The sequence below is a fragment of the Theropithecus gelada genome, chromosome 5 (assembly GCF_003255815.1).
Source record: "Theropithecus gelada isolate Dixy chromosome 5, Tgel_1.0, whole genome shotgun sequence".
Classification (NCBI taxonomy): domain Eukaryota; kingdom Metazoa; phylum Chordata; class Mammalia; order Primates; family Cercopithecidae; genus Theropithecus; species Theropithecus gelada.
This window is the reverse complement of record NC_037672.1, coordinates 136,424,268-136,443,700: the sequence shown is the minus strand read 5'-3', so window position 1 is coordinate 136,443,700 and position 19,433 is coordinate 136,424,268. Positions and strand designations below refer to the sequence as shown.

The 19,433-nt window shown below is 41.5% G+C and overlaps 1 protein-coding gene across 1 annotated transcript in view; it reads left to right on the top strand.

Moving 5' to 3' along the window:
• The window catches only part of ELF2 (E74 like ETS transcription factor 2), a 126,996-nt gene that overhangs the window by 29,955 nt on the left and 77,608 nt on the right, over positions 1-19,433 (top strand). The gene's annotated exons all lie outside the window — the stretch shown is intronic.

Genomic DNA, 19,433 nt, shown 5'->3' with positions numbered 1-19,433 from the left:
CTGACCTCGTGATCCGCCCGTCTCGGCCTCCCAAAGTGCTAGGATTACAGGCTTGAGCCACCGCGCCCGGCCTAATTTGTATTTCTATGAGTGCATTTGAACATTTTAAAAAAATGTTTAAATCACCATTTTTATATCTTTTTTTAATTGTGTATTTTATCAGTTTTTCTTTTGGCTTTTTTTGGTCTTTATTCCTCTATTTTATACTTTCTTTATATAATAGTGATGTTAGGCATTTGTGATATAGTACGTATTTCTAACATTATAGATTGAGTTTTCCTTTGCTTTATATAAATAAAATCATATACATATACTGTTTTGATGCGAGTATGATCTGTGCTCTAAGCAACTAAATTATAGTCTGAGCAGAATTTACTTCTGGGTGATACTTAGGTTTGCTATCATTTGGTTCAGAGTTTTCCTTTGCTCTGATAATTCACTGAGTGTTCATTATTCAAAGTCGTGTCACTTCTTATTGCCATGTCAATTTCCACACTTTCTCATCTGAGACCAAATGGTAGTTACTTTCTGAAATCTCTGTAGACTCCTAGAGGTCAACTTGGGTATTCAGTTTTTCCCTTTTCCTTTTTTTTTTTTTTTTTTTTGAGACGGAGTCTTGCTCTGTTGCTCATACTGGAGTGCAGTGGTGTGATCTGGCTCACTACAACCTCTGCCTCCCGAGTTCAAGCTGTTCTTCTGCCTCAGCTTCCCAAGTAGGTGAGACTACAGGCGTGCGCCACCATGCCCGGCTAATTTTTGTATTTTTAGTAGAGATAGGGTTTTGCCATGTTGGCCAGGCTGGAGCTCCTGATCTCAGGTGATCTTCCCGCCTTGGCCTCCCAAAGTACTGGGATTGCAGGTGTGAGTCGCTGCACCTGGCGGTATTCATTTTTTAATGTTCCCTTTATACTTTGTAATTTCCTCGATAGCATTTATGTTTTTGTAATTATTTCTGTTTTCTGTTTACTGGATTCTAAGCTGTTCAATTGCTGCTCCGGACTTATTTTTGTGTTCTAGCATATCCCTATGTTTGGCATAAAGGGAAATGCTCAATAAATATTATTCAAAGACTAATTAATAAGAACTAGGAAAATGATAATGTATATATATATTTTTGAGACAGGGTCTCACTCTTGTTGCCCAGGCTGGAGTGCAGTGGTGTGATCATTGCTAACTGCAGCCCCAACCTCCTGGGCTCAGGTGATCCTCCCACCTCAGCTTCCTGAGTAGCTGGGACCACAGGCGGATGCCACCACCCGTGGTTAATGGTCTCAAACTCCTGAGTTCAAGCGATCATCTCGCCTTGGCCTCCAAAAGTGCTGGGATTACAGGAGTGACCCACGGCGCCTGGCCGCAGGTAATGTCATTGTAGGGGAAAAGTTGTCCTTGAGGGACAGGTAAAATTCGAATAACTAAAGAAGAGGGTATTTCTGGTGAGAGAAGAGGACCAGCAAAGGGATAGGGATGGGAATAAGTGTGGTATGTGTAGTGAACAGTGAAGATACTTGTCTTATTAGAGCATGCTTATTTTTGCATTCATCCCAAGTCTCTGTATCTACTGTATGAAAGGAACTGGTTTAGGTTGTATCAGCCACAGATTTTGAAAACCTAGATACACGGATTTTTAAAATCAAGTGCTTTGGAAGAGTAGTAGGAAAGATTAAGAAGGTAATGAGGAGCAGGATTTTAGAGTATTTAAAGAAAGGCATAGGTGTTGGGCTTGATATGATTGATAGGAGGTGGCAAATGAATGATCTGCTGGAAGGTGTTACTTTCCTAATGTTTTGAGGGAGGTACATAATGTGGATTGGGGGAAGAGAATTATAGAAAGTATTGAGTCCTGCGTGTATAAGGTTGTATAGGGACTGACCCATATAGGACAGCTAGGAATTGCCCAAATGGGCAAACAGGGGAAGGATGTTCAAGACAACAGAGATAAGAGAATAGAGAACTACAAATAACTGGAATAATGTTATGTGTAGGGACTAAAAGAAGATGTGGCTAGACAAATGAACATGGGTTAAATTGGTGATTTCTAGACCTGAATATGTCCAAATGAACATTTCATGCTGAAAAATAGACCTAGACACCTAGCTAGTGACTAGTAAATCAGAATGCATAGATTTTATTTTGCAGATAATGAGGAACTATGAAAGAATTTTGAAAGTGTCCGTTTTTTTTTTTTTTTTTTTGAGACAGAGTTTTGCTCTTGTTGCCCAGGCTGGAGTGCAATGACTCGATCTTAGCTCACTGCAACCTCCGCCTCCCAGGTTCAAGCGATTCTTCTACCTCAGCCTCCTGAGTAACTGGAATTACAGGCATGTGCCACCACACCTGGGTTATTTTGTATTTTTAGTAGAGATGGTGTTTCTCCATGTTGGTCAGGCTGGTCTCGAACTCCCGACCTCAGGTGATCTGCCCGCGTCAGCCTCCCAAAGTGCTGGGATTACAGACGTTAGCCACTGTGCCCGGCAGGGGCCGCTGTTATTATACCATCTTGGATCACCTTGGTATTGCAGTGGATGGACTGAAAGAGAAGGGAAAATTGAAGGCGAAGAGGCAAATTCTTAGGCTAGTACAATTACCATGTAGAGAAATGATAATAAAGATCTAAATAAGGGCAGAGGAAATAGGATTATAGAGGAGTCAGAAGTGAGAGAGAGTGATGTATTGATGGATCAAGGAGTCTTTTTATCCCCTTACTTTGGGGAGGTCACAGAGAAAATGAAGACTTTAGGACATATTGGGCTTCTCCCACAGTTTTCCTCATCTCACTTAATGGATATTCCAGATGCCTAGACCAATATCTTTGGATTCATTCATTTTTTTTGCTATTTTTATTATGGCATAATAGACATAAAATTTATAATCTTAGTCATTTTCAGGTGTGCAGTCCAGTGGTGTTAAGTATATTTATAATGTTATCAAATCATCACACCATCCATCTCCAGAAGGTTTTTCATTGTGTAAAACTGAAACTCTATACTCATTAAATAACTCCCTAATCTTCCCTGCCCCTAGCCCTGGCAACTACCATTATACTTTATGTCTCTGATATTGACCATTCTAAATACCTCTTATAAATGGACCCATAACAGTAATTATCTTTTTGTGACTGACTTATTTAATTTAACATAATATCATTAAGGTTTATCCATGTTATAGCATATTGTAGAATTTCCTTCCTTTTATTGACTGAATAATATTCCCCTGTGTAGATATACCACAATTTGTTTATCCATTCATCTGTCAATGAAGAGTTGGGTTGCTTTCATGTTTTAGCTATTGTAAATGATGCTACTATGAACAAATAGCTCCTAGAGACCCTTCTTTTAATTCTTTTGAGTATTTACCCAGTAGAATTGCTGGATCATATGGTAATTCTAGTTTTTTTTTTTTTTTTGAGATGGAGTTTCCTCTTGTTGCCCAGGCTGGAGTGCAATGGCACAATCTCGGCTCACTGGAACCTCTGCCTCCTGGTTCAAGCGATTCTCCTGCCTCAGCCTCCCAAGTAGCTGGGATTACAGGCATGTACCACCATGCCCAACTAATTTTGTATTTTTAGTAGAAACAGGGTTTTTCCATGTTGGTCAGGCTGGTCTCGAACTCCCAACCTCAGGTGATCCACCCGCCTCAGCCTCCTAAAGTGCTGGGATTACAGGTGTGAGCCACCGTGCCCAGCTGGTAATTCTATTTTTAACTTGTTGAGGAACTGTCATACTGTTTTCCCTACTGGATGTACAATTTTACATTCCCACTAGCAATGCACAGAGGATTCAGTTTCTCCTTATACTTGTCAACACTTATTATTGTCTGTGTTTTTTTGATAGCAGCCATCCTAATGGGTATGAGGTGATATTGTAGTTTTGATTTGCCTTTCCTTAATGATACTTGGTGATGTTGAGCACCTTTTTTTTCTGTGAGTTTTCTTTTTACTATGATGATAGTGTCTTTTGATGCACAAAATTTGTTAATTGGAATGAAATCCAATTTGTCTATTTTTTTGTCGTTTTTGCCTGTGCCTTTAGTTTCACATCCAAGAAATTATTGCCAAATCTAGTGTTGTGAAGCTTTCCACTTGTGTTTTCTTTTAGGAGTTTTATTGTTTTAGGTCTTAAATATAGGTCCTTGATCTATTTTGAGTTAATTTTTGTATAATGGGGTTAGGTAAAGGCCCAACTTCATTTTTCTGTGTGTGTGTATATCCAGTTTTCTCAGCACCATTTGTTGAAAAGACTGTCCTTTGCACATTGAATACTTTTGGCATCCTTGTCAAAAATCATTTTTTGATTTTTTTTGAAGGTTTATTTCTGAGCACTCTATTCTATCACATTGGTCTTTATGCCTGTCTTTATGCCAGTGTCATACTGTTTTAATTACTGTAGCTTTGTAAGAAGGTTTGAATCAAGAATTGTGAGTCCTTCAGCTTTATTCCTTTTTTTTTTCTTTTTTTCTTTTTTCTTTTGACATGGAGTTTTGCTCTGTTGCCCAGGCTGGAGTGCAGTGGCATGATCTCGGCTCACTGCAACTGCCACCTCCTGGGTTCAATCAAATTCTCCTGCCTCAGCCTCCTGAGTAGCTGGGATTACAGGCACCCACCACCACAGCTAATTTTTTTTGTATTTTTAATAGAGACAGGATTTCACAATATTGGTCAGGCTGGTCTTGAACTCCTGACCTCAGGTGATCTGCAACCTCAGGTGATCTGCGGCCTCAGGTGATCTGCCCACCTTGGACTCCCAAAGTACTGGGATTACAGGCATGAGCCACCACGCCCAGCCTGTTCTGCTTTTCTCCCCCTCAGACTAATCTGGCTGTTTGGGATCCCTTGAGAGTCCATATGAATTATAGTATGGGTTTTGCATTTCTACAAAAAAAAGTCATTGGGATTTTGATAGGGATTGTATTGAATTGTGGATTATGTAGGGAAATATTGATATTTTAATAATCTTAAGTGTTTTACCCATGAATATGGGATGTATCTCTACTTGCTTGTATCTTCCTTAATTTTTTAAAGCAGTATTTTATAGTTTTCATTGTACAAGTCTTTCACATTTTTGGTTAATTCCTAAGTATATTATTCTTTTTGTTGCTATTGTAAGTGGAATTGTCTTGTAATTTCCTTTCAAATTGTTCCTTGCTCATGTATAGAAATGCAACTGATTTTTTGTGTGTTGACTTTGTAGCTTGCTACTTTGTTGAATTTATTTACTGGTTTTAATAGTTTTTTTGTGGAATCTTTAGGGTTTTCTGCCTATAAAATCCTATCACTTGCAAACATAATTTTATTTCTTTATTTCGTTTGGGTGACTTTTATTTCTTTCTCTTTTTTCTTTTATTTCTTTTATTTATTTATGTTTTTGAGATGGAGTCTCACTTCGTTGCCTGGGCTGGAGTGCAGTGGCGCGATTTCGGCTCACTGCAACCCCGCCTCCCAGGTTCAAGTGATTCTCCTGCCTCAGCCTTCGGAGTAGCTGGGATTACAGGTGCCTGCTACCACGCCCAGCTAATTTTTGTATTTTTGGTAGAGAGGGTTTCACTATGTTGGTCAGGCCGATCTCAAACTCCTGACCTCGTGATCCACCTGCCTCAGTCTCCCAAAGTGCTGGGATTACAGGTGTGAACCATTGCACCTGGCCTATATCTTTTTCTTATCTAATTCCTTTGGCTAGAGCTCCTAGTACTATGTTGAATGAAAGTGGTGAAAGTGAGGCCAGGTGAGGTGGTGAAAGTGAGGCCAGGCGCAATGGCTCACGCCTGTAATCCCAGCACTTCAGGAGGCCAAGGCAGGCAGACCATCTGAGGTCAGGAGTTCGAGACCAGGCTGAGCAACATGGTGAAACCCCGTCTCTACTAAACATACAAAACTTCGGCCGGGCGTGGTGGCTCACGCCTGTAATCCCAGCACTTCGGGAGGCCAAGGCAGGCAGACCATCTGAGGTCAGGAGTTGGAGACCAGGCTGAGCAACATGGTGAAACCCCGTCTCTACTAAACATACAAAACTTAGGCCAGGCGCGGTGGCTCACGCCTGCAATCCCAGTACTTTTGGGAGGCCGAGGCGGGCAAATCACGAGGTCAGGAGATCGAGACCATCCTGGCTAACATGGTGAAACCTCGTCTCTACTAAGAAATAGAAAATATTAGCCGGACGTGGACGTGGTGGCGGGCGCCTGTAGTCCCAGCTGCCTGGGAGGCTGAGACGGGAGAATGACGTGAACCCGGGAGGTGGAGCTTGCAGTGAGCCAAGATCGCGCCACTGCACTACAGCCTGGGAGACAGAGCGAGACTCCGTCTCCAGCAAACAAACAAACAAAACTTAGCTGAATGTGGTAGTGGGCATCTGTAATCCCAGCTACTTCGGAGGCTGAGGCAGAAGAATCACTTGAACCCGGGAGGTGGAGGTTGCAGTGAACCGGGATCGTGCCACTGCACTCCAGCCTGGGCGAGAAGAGCGAAACTCCGTCTCCGGAAACAGAAAGAAAGAGGTGAAAGTGGTCATCCTTGCTTATTCCTGATTTTAGATGAAAAGCTTTCAGTTTTTCAAGATTGAATGTGGTTTTTGCTGTGGGTTTTTCACATATGGCTTTTATTTTGTTGAGGTAGATTCCTTCTGTTCTTAGTTTGTTGAGTGTTTTTACCATGAAAGGGGTTGAATTTTGTCTAGTGCTTTTTCTACATCGATTGAGATGATCACGTGGTTTTTTTCTCTCATTCTGTTGATGTGGTGTATTACATTGATACTTTTTTTTTTTTTTTTTTTGAAATGGAGTCTCACTCTGTCACCCAGGCTGGAATGCAGTGGTGTGATCTCGGCTCATTGCAACATCTGCCTCCCGGGTTCAAACGATTCTCCTGCCTCAGCGTCCTGAGTAGCTGGGACTACAGGCATGTGTCACCATGCCTGGCTAATTTTTGTATTTTTAGTAGAGAATGGGGTTTCACCATGTTGGCCAGGCTGATCTTGAACTCTTGAACTCAGGTAATCCACCCACCTCTGCCTCCTAAAGTGCTGGGATTACAGGTGTGAGCCACCACGCCCAGCCATTGATCCATTTTTATATGTCAAACCATCCTTACATTTCAGGAATAAATCCTGCTTGGTCATTGGTTATAATCTTTTGGTTGTTTAAGAATGTATTGTTTTGTGAATTTTTCAGTTTTACTTATGTTATTGATTTCTAACTTCATCCCGTTATGATCAGAGAAGATAGTTAATATGATATCTGTCTTTTAAAATTTATTGAGACTTAATCTGTGACCTAACATATGGTCTGTCATAGAAGATGTCCCTCGTACCCTGAGAAGAATGTGTATTCTGTTGTTGTTGGAGTATATGAGTTGTTCTGTATATGTCTGTTAGGTCTGGTTGGTGTTATTTAAGACCTCTCTTTTCTTAGCTATTTTCTCTCTGGTGGTGTGTTCATTATTGAAAGGAGGAGTATTGAAGTCTCCAACTATTGTTGTAGAACTGTCTATTTCTCTTTTCAGTTCTTAGTTTTTGTTTCATAGTTTGATTGTCATTAGGCATATAAATGTTTATAGTCATTATATTTTGTTGCTTTATTGTACCTTTTATTAATATATAATGTCTTTTGTTTCTTTAAACTTTTGTCATTTTAAGTCTATTTTGTTTAATATTGGTATAACTACTCCTGCTGTCTTTTGCTTATTATTTGTGTGGAATGTCTTTTTCTTTTTTTTTTTTTGAGACGGAGTCTCGCTGTGTCTCCCAGGCTGGAGTGCAGTGGCGTGATCTCGGCTCACTGCAAGCTCCGCCTCCCGGGTTCACGCCATTCTCCTGCCTCAGCCTCCCAAGTAGCTGAGACTACAGGCGCCCGCCACCTCGCCCGGCTAGTTTTTTGTATTTTTAGTAGAGACGGGGTTTCGCCATGTTAGCCAGGATAGTCTCGATCTCCTGACCTCGTGATCCACCCGCCTCGGCCTCCCAAAGTGCTGGGATTACAGGCTTGAGCCACTGCGCCCGGCCGGAATGTCTTTTTCCATTCTTTCATTTCCAATCTGTTTGTTTCTTCTCCTTTTTTTTTTTTTTTTTTTTTAACTTTTAAGTTCAGGATACAAGTGCAAGTTTGTTATATAGGTAAACTTGTGTCATGGGGGTTTGCTTTACAGATTATTTCATCACCCAGGTACTAAGCCTAGTGCCCATTAGTTGTTTTTCCTGGTTCTCTGTCTCCTCCTACCTTCCAACCACAAAACGTCCCCAATGTTTGTTATTCCCCTCTATGTGTCTGTGTGTTCTCATCATTTAGCTCCCACTTATAAGTGAGAACATCTGGTATTTGGTTTTCTCTAACTATGTTAGTTTTCTAAGTATAATGGCCTTCAGATCCATCCATGTTCCTGCAAAGGCCATGATCTCATTCCTTTTTACGGCTGGATAGTATTCCATGGTGTATATGTACCACGTTTTCTTTGTCTAGCCTATCACTGATGGACATTTAGGTTGATTCCATGTCTTTGCCATTGTGAATAGTGGTGCAGTGAACATACATATGCATGTGTCTTTATAATAGAATGATTTCTATTCCTTTGGGTATATACCCAGTAATGGGATTGCTTGGTTGAATGGTCTTTCTGTCATTAGGTCTTTGAGGAATCACACTGTCTTCCACAATGGCTGAAGTAATTTACACTCCTACCAACAGTGTATAAGCATTCCTTTTTTCTCCACAACCTCACCATTATCTGTTATTTTGTGACTTTTTAACAGTAGCCATTCTGACTGGTATTAGATCATATCTTATTGTGGTTTTGATGTGCATTTCTTTAATGATCCGTGATGTTGAACTGTTTTTCATATGATTGCTGGCCGCATGTATGTCTTCTTTTCAGAAGTGTCTGTTCATGTCATTTGCCCACTTTTTTTTTTTCTTTGAGACAGTCTCGCTCTGTTGCCCAGGCTGGAGTGCAGTGGCATGATCTGGACCGCAACCTCCACCTCCTGGTTTAAAGTGATTCCCATGCCTCAGGTACCCAAGTAGCTGGAACTACAGGCGTGTGCCACCACAGCTGGCTAATTTTTATATTATATTTTTAGTAGGGATGAGATTTCTCCATATTGACCAGGCTAATCTTGAATTCCTGGTCTTAAGTAATCCACCTGCCTTGGCCTCCCAATCCTGGCACTTTGGGAGTGCCTAGCCTGCCCACTTTTTTATCAGGTTGTTTTTTTCTTATATATTTGTTTAAGTTCCTTGTAGATGCTGGATATTAGATCTTTGTTGGATGCATAGTTTGCAGAATTTTTCTCCATTCTGTAGGTTGTCTGTTTGTTGATAGTTTGTTTTGCCATGCAGAAGCTCTTTAGTTTAATTAGATCCTATTTGTCAATTTTTGCTTTTGTTGCAGTTGCTTTTGGTGTCTTTGTCATGAAATCCTTGCCCTTACGTATGTCCTGAATGGTACTGCCTGGGTTGTCTTTCAGGTTTTTTTAGTTTTGGGTTTTACATTTAAGTCTTTTTTCTCACTTTGAAAGGATGGTTTTGTTGGATATAGGATCCTTTGTGGGCAGGTTTTTTCTTTTTCTTTTTTCTTTCTTTCTTTTTTATTCCTTTTTTTTTTTTTTTTTTTTTTGAGATGGAGTCTCATTCTGTCACCCAGGCTGGAGTGCAGTGGCACAATCTTGGCTCTCTGCAACCTCTGCCTCCTGGGTTCAAGAGATTCTCCTGCCTCAGCCGCCCGAGTAGTTGGGACTACAGGCACGCGCCACCAAGCCCAGCTAATTTTTTGTATTTGTGGTAGAGATGGGGTTTCATCATGTTGGCCAGACTGGTCTTGAACTCCTGACCTCAGGTGATCTTGCCCACCTTGGCCTCCCAAAGTGTTGGGATTACAGGCGTGAGCCACTGCACTCGGCCATATTTTTTATTCATTTTTTGAAGACAGGGTTTCGCTGTGTTGCACCGGCTGGGCTTGAATTCCTGGGCTTAAGTAATCCTCTCAATTCAGCCTTCTGAGTAATTGGGACAGCAGGTGCCCACTGCCTCTATTGGCTGCAGTTCTTTTCTTTTAGCAATTTGAATATATTGGCCTACTGCCTTATGGCCTCTGAAGTTTCTGATGAGATATCTGCTGATAATCTTATTGTGTAACCCTTGCATGTGATAAATCTTTTCTCTCTTGCTACTTTCAAGCATCTCTCTTTGTGTTCAGTTTTTGAAAATTTGATTATATGATGTGTTGGAGTGGATCTCTTCGAATTTATCTTACTTGGAGTTCGTTGAGCTTCTTGGATGTTTTTATTAGGGTCTTTCATCAAATTTGGGAGGTTTTCAGCTAATATTTCTTCAGATATTTTCTCTGCCTCTTTTTTTTTTCTCCCTCTGAGACCCTCAAAATTCGTATGTTGGTCAGCTTGATGGCATCGCACAGATCCTCCAGGTCTTTCAGTTTTTTTAAGTCTTTCTTTGTTTCTGTTCCTTACACTCAGTAACTTTTAGTATCTGTCTTCAAGTTTACTGATTCTCTTCTGCTTGCTCAAATCTGCCTTTGAATTTCTCTAGTGAATTTTTCGTTTCAATTATACTTTTCAGCTCCAGAATTTCCTTTTGGTTTCTTTTCAGATTTTCTGTTTCTTTATTGGTGTTTTAATTTTGTTCATATATTGTTTTCTTGACTTTCCCCACATCTTCCTTTAGTTCTTGGAGCATATTTAAGATAGTTGTTTTAAAGTCTTTGTGTAGCAGATTAGCCATCAGATGTTTTTCAGGAACAGTTGATTTATTTATTTTTTCCTTTGAATGGCCCATCCTTTCCTGGTTTTTTGTTTGCCTTATGAGTTTTTGGAGAAAACTGGACATTTGAATCTCATGTGTTATTCTGGAAATAGAGTCTTCTTCTTCCCCAGGATTTGCTGTTTTTTTGTTATTGTTTGTGTTTTTTTATTGTCTTTAGTTCTTTAAAAAAATTTCAATCACTTTTGGGGTACGAGTGATTATTGGTTACATGAGTGAATGGTATAGTGGTGAAATCTGAGATTTTAGTGCACCTGTCACCCAAGTAGTGTACATTGTGCCCCATGTGTACTCATTTTATCTCTCACTCTCACTCCTACCCTCCCCCTTCTGAGTCTCCATAGTCCATTATATCACTCTGTATGCCTTTGTGTACTCATAGCTTAGCTCCCACTTACAAGTGAGAGTGTACGGTATTTGGTTTTTCTTTCCTGAGTTACTTCACTTAGAATCATGGCCTCCAACTCCATCCAAGTTGCTGCAAAATACATGATTTTGTTCTTTTTTTATGGCTGAATAGTATTCCATGGTGCATATATACCACATGTTCTTTACTCATTGATTGACAGGCACACGGTTAGTTATAAATCTTTGCAACTGTGAATTGTGCTATAATAAACATACATGTACAGATGTCTTTTTGATATGATGACTTTTTTTCCTTTGGGTAGATACCCAGTAGTAGAATTGCTGGATCAAATGGTAGATCTACTTTTAGTTCTTTAAGAAATCTCTGGCTGGGCGCGGTGGCTCACACCTGTAGTCCCAGCACTTTGGGAGGCCGAGGCAGGTGAATCATGAGGTCAGGAGTTCAAGACCAGCCTGGCCAAGATGGTGAAACCCCGTCTCTACTAAAAATACAAAAAAAATTAGCCGGGTGCAGTGGCAGATGCCTGTAATCACAGCTACTTGGGAGGCTGAGGGAAGAGAATCAGTTGAACCCGGAGGAAGGATGTTGCAGTGAGCCAAGATCGCGCCACTGCACTCCAGCCTCAGCAACAGAGTGAGACTCTGTCTCAACAAAAAACAATCTCCATACTGTTTTTCATAGAGGTTGTACTAATTTGCATTTCCACTAGCAGTGTATCAGTGTTCCTTTTTCACCAAGTCCATGCCAATATCTATTGGCTTTTGACTTTTTAATAATGGCCATTCTTGCCAGGAGTAAGATGGTGTGTCATTTTGGGTTTAATTTGCATTTCCCTGAATGACTAGTGATGTTGAGCACTTTTTCATTTGTGTGTTGGCCAGTTGTATATCTTCTTTTGAGAAATATTTGTTCATGTCATTTTCCCACTTTTTCATGGGATTATTGTTTTTTTCTTGCTGATTTGTTTGAGTTCCCTGTGGATTCTGGACATTGGTCCTTTGTTGGATGCACAGTTTGCAAATATTTTCTCCCATTCTGTGGGTTGTCTGTTTACTCTGATGATTATGCTGATTATTATTTTTTTGCTGTACAGAAGCCTTTTAAGTTTAATTAGGTCCCATTTATTTATTTTTGTTTTAGTTGTATTTGCTTTTGGGGTCTTAGTCATGAATTCTTTGCCTAGGCCAGTGTCCAGAAGAGTTTTTCTAGGTTATCTTCTAGGATTTTTATGGTTTTAGGTCTTAGATTTAAATCTTTGATCCATCTTGAGTTGATGTTTGTATGAGGTGAGAGATAGGGATCCAGTTTCATTTTTCTACTTGTGGCTAGCCAGTTTTCTCAGCAGCATTTATTAAATAGGGTGTCCTTTCTCCAATTTATGTTTTTCTTGCTTTGTTGAAGATAGTTGGTTGTGGATATTTGGTTTTATTTCCGGATTCTTTAATCTGTTCCATTGGTCCATGTGCCTGCTTTTATACCAGTACCATGCTGTTTTGTTAATTATAGCCTGGTATAATTTGAAGTCCGATAATGTGATGCCTTCAGATTTGTTCTTTTTGCTTAGGATTGCTTTGGCTATTCAGCCTCTTTTTTGGTTTCATATGAGTTTTATGAGTTTCTTTCTCTAAATCTGTGAAAAATAATGTTGCTGTTGTGATTGGATTTGTATTGAATCTGTAGATTGCTTTAGACAGTATGGTCATTTTCATGATAGGAGCATGGGATGTGTTTCCATTTGTTTGTGTTATCTATGATTTCTTTCATCAGTGTTTGTAGTTCTTCTTGTAGAGATCTTTCACCTCCTTGGTTAAGTACATTCCTAGGTATTTTATATAGTTTTTGCAGCTGTTATAAAATGGATTGAGTTCGTAATTTGATTCTCAGCTTGGTCATTGTTGTTGTCTAGCAGTGCTACTGGTTTGTGTTCACTGACTCTGTAACCTAAGATTTTACTAAATTCACTTATCAAATCTAGTAGTCTTTGGAGGAATCTTCAGCGTTTTTTAGGTATATGATCATATCATCAGCAAACAGCGATAGTTTGACTTCCTCTTTTCCAATTTGGATGCCCTTTATTTCTTTCTCATGCCTGGTTGCTCTGGCCAGGACTTAAAGTACTATGTTGAAAAGAAGTGATTAAAGTGAGCATCATTGTCTTATTCTAGTTCTCGGGGGGGAATGCTTGCAACTTTTTCCCATTCAGTATGATGTTGGCTATGGCTTTGTCATATATGACTTTTATTATTTTGAGATAATTCCCTTCTGTGCCTTGTTCGTTGGGTGTTTTTATCATAAAGGGATGCTTGATTTTATTGAATATTTTTTCTGCATCTATTGAAACAATCGTGTGGTTTTTGTTTTTAATTGTTTATGTGATATATCACATTGATTGACTTGCATATGTTAAACCATCCCTGCATTCTGGGGATTAAACCCACTTGATGATGGTGTGTTATCTCTTTGATGTGCCATTTGATTTGGTTAGCTAGTATTTTGTTTAGGATTTTTACATCTGTGTTCATCAGGTATATTGGTCTGTAGTTTTCTTTTCTTTTTGTTATATCCTTTCCTGGTTTTGGTATCAGGGTGATACTGACTTCATAGAATGAAGAACAGGTTGCTTCCTTGATATGGTGCTGTCCCCCTTCCCCTAGGAGTAGAAGTCCCTGAGAGCCAGACTACTGTGAGTACTGCTGCTCCTCTGGGTCTAGCTGCCCAGTGGGGCTGCCACATTCCAGGCTGATTCTGGGGAATGTCTGCAAGGGATCCAGTGATGTTATCTGTCCTCAGGTCTCCCAGCAATGTGTGCCAGCACCAGCTCTCATAGGGGTAACGGGAATGACATACATTGTGAGATTCCTTGGTTATAAATAGCCATAGTATGTTGGCTTTCTTTTTTTTTTTTTTTTTTTTTTTTTTTTTTGAGACGGAGTCTGGCTCTGTCACCCAGGCTGGAGTGCAGTGGCCGGATCTCAGCTCACTGCAAGCTCCGCCTCCCGGGTTCACGCCATTCTCCTGCCTCAGCCTCCCGAGTAGCTGGGACTACAGGCGCCTGCCACCTCGCCCGGCTAAGTTTTTGTATTTTTAGTAGAGACGGGGTTTCACTGTGTTAGCCAGGATGGTCTCGATCTCCTGACCTCGTGATCCCCCGTCTCGGCCTCCCAAAGTGCTGGGATTACAGGCTTGAGCCACCGCGCCCGGCCTGTTGGCTTTCTTAAATGCTGGTTGTAGTATTAATAAACTGGTCATGTGGACAGACTCCGGACATCCTGGTTAGCCAGGGTACTGCAGACAGTGCTGATAGCTGAGGTCATTCATAAGTTTTCTCCTTCCTGGGTGCAATGTTATTTTACCTGTAGATGCTGTAATAAACTGTGTCTATTGGCCTTCAGCCAGGAGGTGGTGCTTGCAAAAGAGTGCCAGCTGTGGTTGAAGTGGTGGGATTTGTGCTTGTGCTATGTTACCCATGGGAGGTATTTTGGTTTATCAGATGATGGGTGAGGCCATAGGGCTCCCAAAAGTTTCTGTCTTTTGCGTTAACTTTCCAGGGCAGGTGGAGGGGCAAAGCCAGGTGGGGGCTTGGTCAGGCAGGCCTGCTCTTTGGCTCTGCATGTGTGGTGTAAGCAAAGACCCATGTTGGGCTTTTGGAGCCATACCCTGGCCACTGGGGTAATGTTCCAGGAAAGAGCTTAGCTACCTGTACTTCACAGAAGAGTTTATGCAGGAAGTGGGGAGTAGCAGGTGGGAGTATCATTCAGCTCCTACACACTTGGCAAGGCAGGTCTCTCACTCACAGTGTTCACTAGCAGCAGCTAACTAAATTCCAAGCTGTTTCCATACAGGAACCTCAGCTTTCAGGCCATGCCCCTTTTCATCCACTGGCAATGCCAGAGCACCCAGCTCCTGTGCCTGTGGTTACAGCACACTTCCCATTCGTCCACCCAGTTCAGGCCAAGGCAGTTCATCCCCACTGGAGATTATATTTTGAATTTCAAATTGGGAGCTTCTTTCAACCTGCAACCACTGCCTGAGTTAGTTGGCAGAACTTTGAACTCCTCTGTGACAGAATCAGGAATAGCTTCCCTTGGTTTGCGTTGGAGACTGGGAATACGCAAAAGGCTCTTCCTGCTCCTGGTCCTACTTGTATATTCTCCACCGCTCCCTATATCAGTTTGAGCACTGGGTGGGGTTAAGGCCTTCTCCTGTGGGCTGGATTTCCAGTTTTCATAGTGGGGGTGTATACTCTGGAGGTAATTTCTCTCCCTCTCATAGTCTGGGGACTTACAGTTTTTTACCTGGCTCATGGTGTAGACTGCAGCCCGCCCCTTCTTTCAAAGGATCTGTGGTTTCTTTCCATTTTTCCGTTAAGTTCCTGTATTGCTTCTTTGAAAAAAGTTCACAGTTCGAGTCTCTACCCAGTATTTTTTCTTTCCAAGTGGGAGAGGCATGCCAACACTACCTCCCATCTGCCATCTTCGGGAGGGCGGGATTTTTTTTTTTTAATTAAAATTTAAATTTTTGTAGGCTGACTCTGTGGCAAGGATCAGCCTAAGGTGTATTTAAGGTCTTCTCAGGTCTTTTCTGAGCCTGGGCTTGTGTGGTCACTTTACACATTTTTCCATATATATAGTTTTTGAATGTCCTAGTCTTTATTTTATTTTATTTTTTATTTTGAGACAGAGTCTTGCTCTGTTGCCCGGGCTGGAGTGCAGTGGCTCAATCTTGGCTCACTGCAACCTCCGCCTCCTGGGCTCAAGCTCCTGCCTCAGCCTCCCGAGTAACTGGGATTACAGGCGCCCACCACCACGCCCGGCTAATTTTTGTAATTTTAGTAGAGACGGGGTTTCACTATGTTGGCCAGGCTGGCCTTGAACTCCTGACCTCAAGTGATCTGTCCACCTTGGCCTCCCAAGGTGCAGGGATTACAGATGTGAGCCACCGCGCCCAGCCAAATGTCCTAGTCTTTAATGTGTGGCTCTCAAAAGGGAAAAAAAGAGTAAAATGGGGTTTGCTGGCCTTTTAAGTCCCCTAGAAGTGACTTCAGCCAGAGGGGGAGAGGCTTAACAATAACATCTACTCATTTCTTTGTGTGTTCCTCTGTGATCAGAAGCAATAATCAGTGATCAGAGCACAGATCCCTGATATTTGGAAAATAGTCCTTTTTGCTTACCATGGCCCTCACAAGTTGCATGCACACTGTTCCAGGAACACATGCACAGCTGTCTACCCTCGAGTTGGGGGATGGGTAGCTGATTCTGTGCTGAGAGCTAGAATGACCGAAATTAACCACAATTTATTGTCCAAGCCTTCCCTTGGAGGTTGCAAGCCTTTGGTATCTTCCAGAGTTCCAAAATAATTACATTAGGTAGAGTCTGCCAGTGCAATTGTTGTCTAGATAGGGATACAGATTCCTGGTATATCCTACTCCATCATCTTCTGAGAATCCTCCAGCCTGGATTCATTCTTGGCTTCTTTCTTTCTCTCATACTAATCAATCCACATCAATTTTGCTTGTAAATGTCATCCTTTTATCTGCAAAATATATCTAAAGATTGACTACGTTTTTTTTTTTTTTTTTGAGACAGGGTCTCACTCTGTCGCCCAACCTGGAGTGCAGCGGTGAGATCTTGGATCACTGTAGCTTCAACCTGCCCAGCATCCTGAGTAGCTGGGACAAAGGGGTGTGCCATCATGCTTGGCTATGATCACTTTTCACTACCTCCAGAACTACCACTCTGGTCCCAGCCAGTATCACTTCTCATCTCAATTATAGGTTGGTGCAAAAGTAGTTTGCATTACATTAAAAGTAATGGCAAAACTGCAATTACTTTTGCACAACATATATTATTGTAGCCTGCTAACTGACACCTGTTTCTGCTCTTGTCCCCTTGTCTGTTCTCAACCCAGCATCTGAATGATCCTTATAATAATCAGATCATCTTTTTGTGTAAAACCTTCCTTCTCTCTGAAGTCAGAGTCCTCACAGGGCACCTACTTGGCTCCCTTCCCTTCCCTTTCTGTCCTCTTCAACTATTCTTTCTTCCTTTTGCTCACTTCACTTCAGCTGTATTGGGTCCCCTTGCTGATCCTTTAACTAGTCAGGCATACATCCTCTTGAGGGTGTTGAATTTCTTTTGACTAGAAGGCTCTTCCCCCAGGCATTGCCACAACTCACTTCTACTTTTGGGTTTTTGCTCATATGTCACTTTTTTAGTGAGTCCTTATCTGACCACTCAATCTGAATTGGCAGCTCTCCCTGCCATATAATCCCTGTCTCTGGTTAATTTAACTCCTTAGCCTTCAGCATCATCTACACGTATGGTATACTATTTTATTTTTTTCTCTCTCCTCTGTAATATAAGATCCATAAAAACAGGGACTTTGCCTTTATTCACTACTGGACCCAGGCACCTAAAATTGTGCTCTTGTATAATAATAGTGCTCATTTAGTATTTGTTGTGTGATTGAATTAATGAGTGGAGTGCTTGGGTTATCCTGGTATCAATGCTTAGTATTTATGTATACCTTATCTAATTTCAGTGAAGTAGAGGCAATAAAACATCTAGTAGGCAAATCTGGAAGAGAGATTTGAGTGAAGCTGTAGGAGTTTTCATACCTTAGAAAGAGTGTAAACAATCTGAAGAGAAAAGGACTAGGGATGGGATCTTGGAAACACCCACCTGTAAGGGTTGACCAGAGAGCAGCACTGTCCTAAGACTTTGCCAACTGGGAACAAAAGACCTATGCTTTAAAGGTCCTCATATGGTCTTCCTCCAAAAGCTACACCCCTGCCCATAGAGTGAAGACTTTGTGGGGGCCAAGGTGACTAGTCTACCTGGTCTCTTTCTAGATCAATCTTTGAATATTTGATCCTAGAATTTCCTGCCCATGTGTCCCTTCACAACTCTCTTCTCTGATTCTCTCCTCTCTTGACTGTACAACACATATGGGATCCCCTGTGTTTAAGGGATGGCCAAGGAGCAGCTGTTTGCAGTCATGTGACCAGAGCTGTAGGCTTTATATATGTGTGCATATGAAGTCCTTCGTAGTATAAAGTGGAGCTAAAGGAGGAAAGAGAAAAGGAGTTGGCTGCAGACAAGGGGAAGGGGTATGGACTTTCCTTCCTGTGTCCCTACGTAACATTAAGGGAGCCTGAGAACTCAAAAATAGAACTTGGCCTTTCAGGTTGTTATTAGTCAAGATAGGAGGAGGGAATAATAATTTAACAGCTTGATTTAGAACTTTAAAAAATATTTAGACACATGGTATGTAGGCTTCCATTTGTATTCTTGTCCCAGGCTCCTTGAAAATGAGGGTTGAGCCTGCAAGGGGGAATTGAAAGGGAGTAGCCAGAGAGGGAAAAGATAAATTCAAGGTAGAGTTTCAAGAAGGGAGTGATTAACAGTGTCAGATGCTTCAGAGGCATCAAGTCCTATGAAGAGAGAAATGTATCCATTGGATTCTACAAGCGGAATTTAGTAAAATTTCAGTTGAGTGGGGATGGATGCCAAACTTTGATAGGAGGAGGAGTACTTGAGAAATTAGAAAGTGGAGACAGAGTATAAAAGATTTCTTATCTAGAAACTTACCTGAGAAAGGAAGGAACTGGAGCAGTAGCTGGAAGGGTATGCAGGATTATGGAAGAGGACTTTTCCTTTGTTTTTGTTTTTGAGACAGGATCTTGCTCTGTCACCCAGGCTTGAGTGCAGTGGCAGGATCACGGCTCACTGTAACCTCAATCTCCTGGGCTCAAGTGATCCTCCCACCTCAGCCTCCCAAGTAGCTGGGACTACAGGTTTGCACCACCAGGCCCGGCTAAGTTTTTTATTTTTTGTAGAGACAGGGGTTTCCCTATGTTGGCCAGGCTGGTGTGGAGCTCCTGGGCTCAAGTGATCCTCCCGCTTCCCTCTCCCAAAGTGTTGGAATTACAGGCCTGAGCAACCTTGCCCAGTCAACTTTTCTACTTTTAAGATGAGAGGATCTTGCAAATGCTTATATTTTGAGGGAAAGGAGCCCAATGGTAGTAAGAGAAGGTTAAGGAAAAAGGAATAATTGATGGAGCAAGGCCTACGATCAAGTGCTTAAGTCAATTGCTTAAGTCAAGTGCTTAAGTCTTTAAGCCTTTGAAAGGAGGAGGACTATTTGAGGAGGCTTGGGAGTTAGAAGTAGGGCTTGGGATGTTTGGATAGGTGCTGATGCTAAGTCAGTGGGGTGAGATAGCAGGAACATGTCTAATAGTGACTCAGGAGGCTGAGGTGGGAGAATCACCTGAGGCCAGGAGTTCAAGATCAGACTGGGTAACATAGCA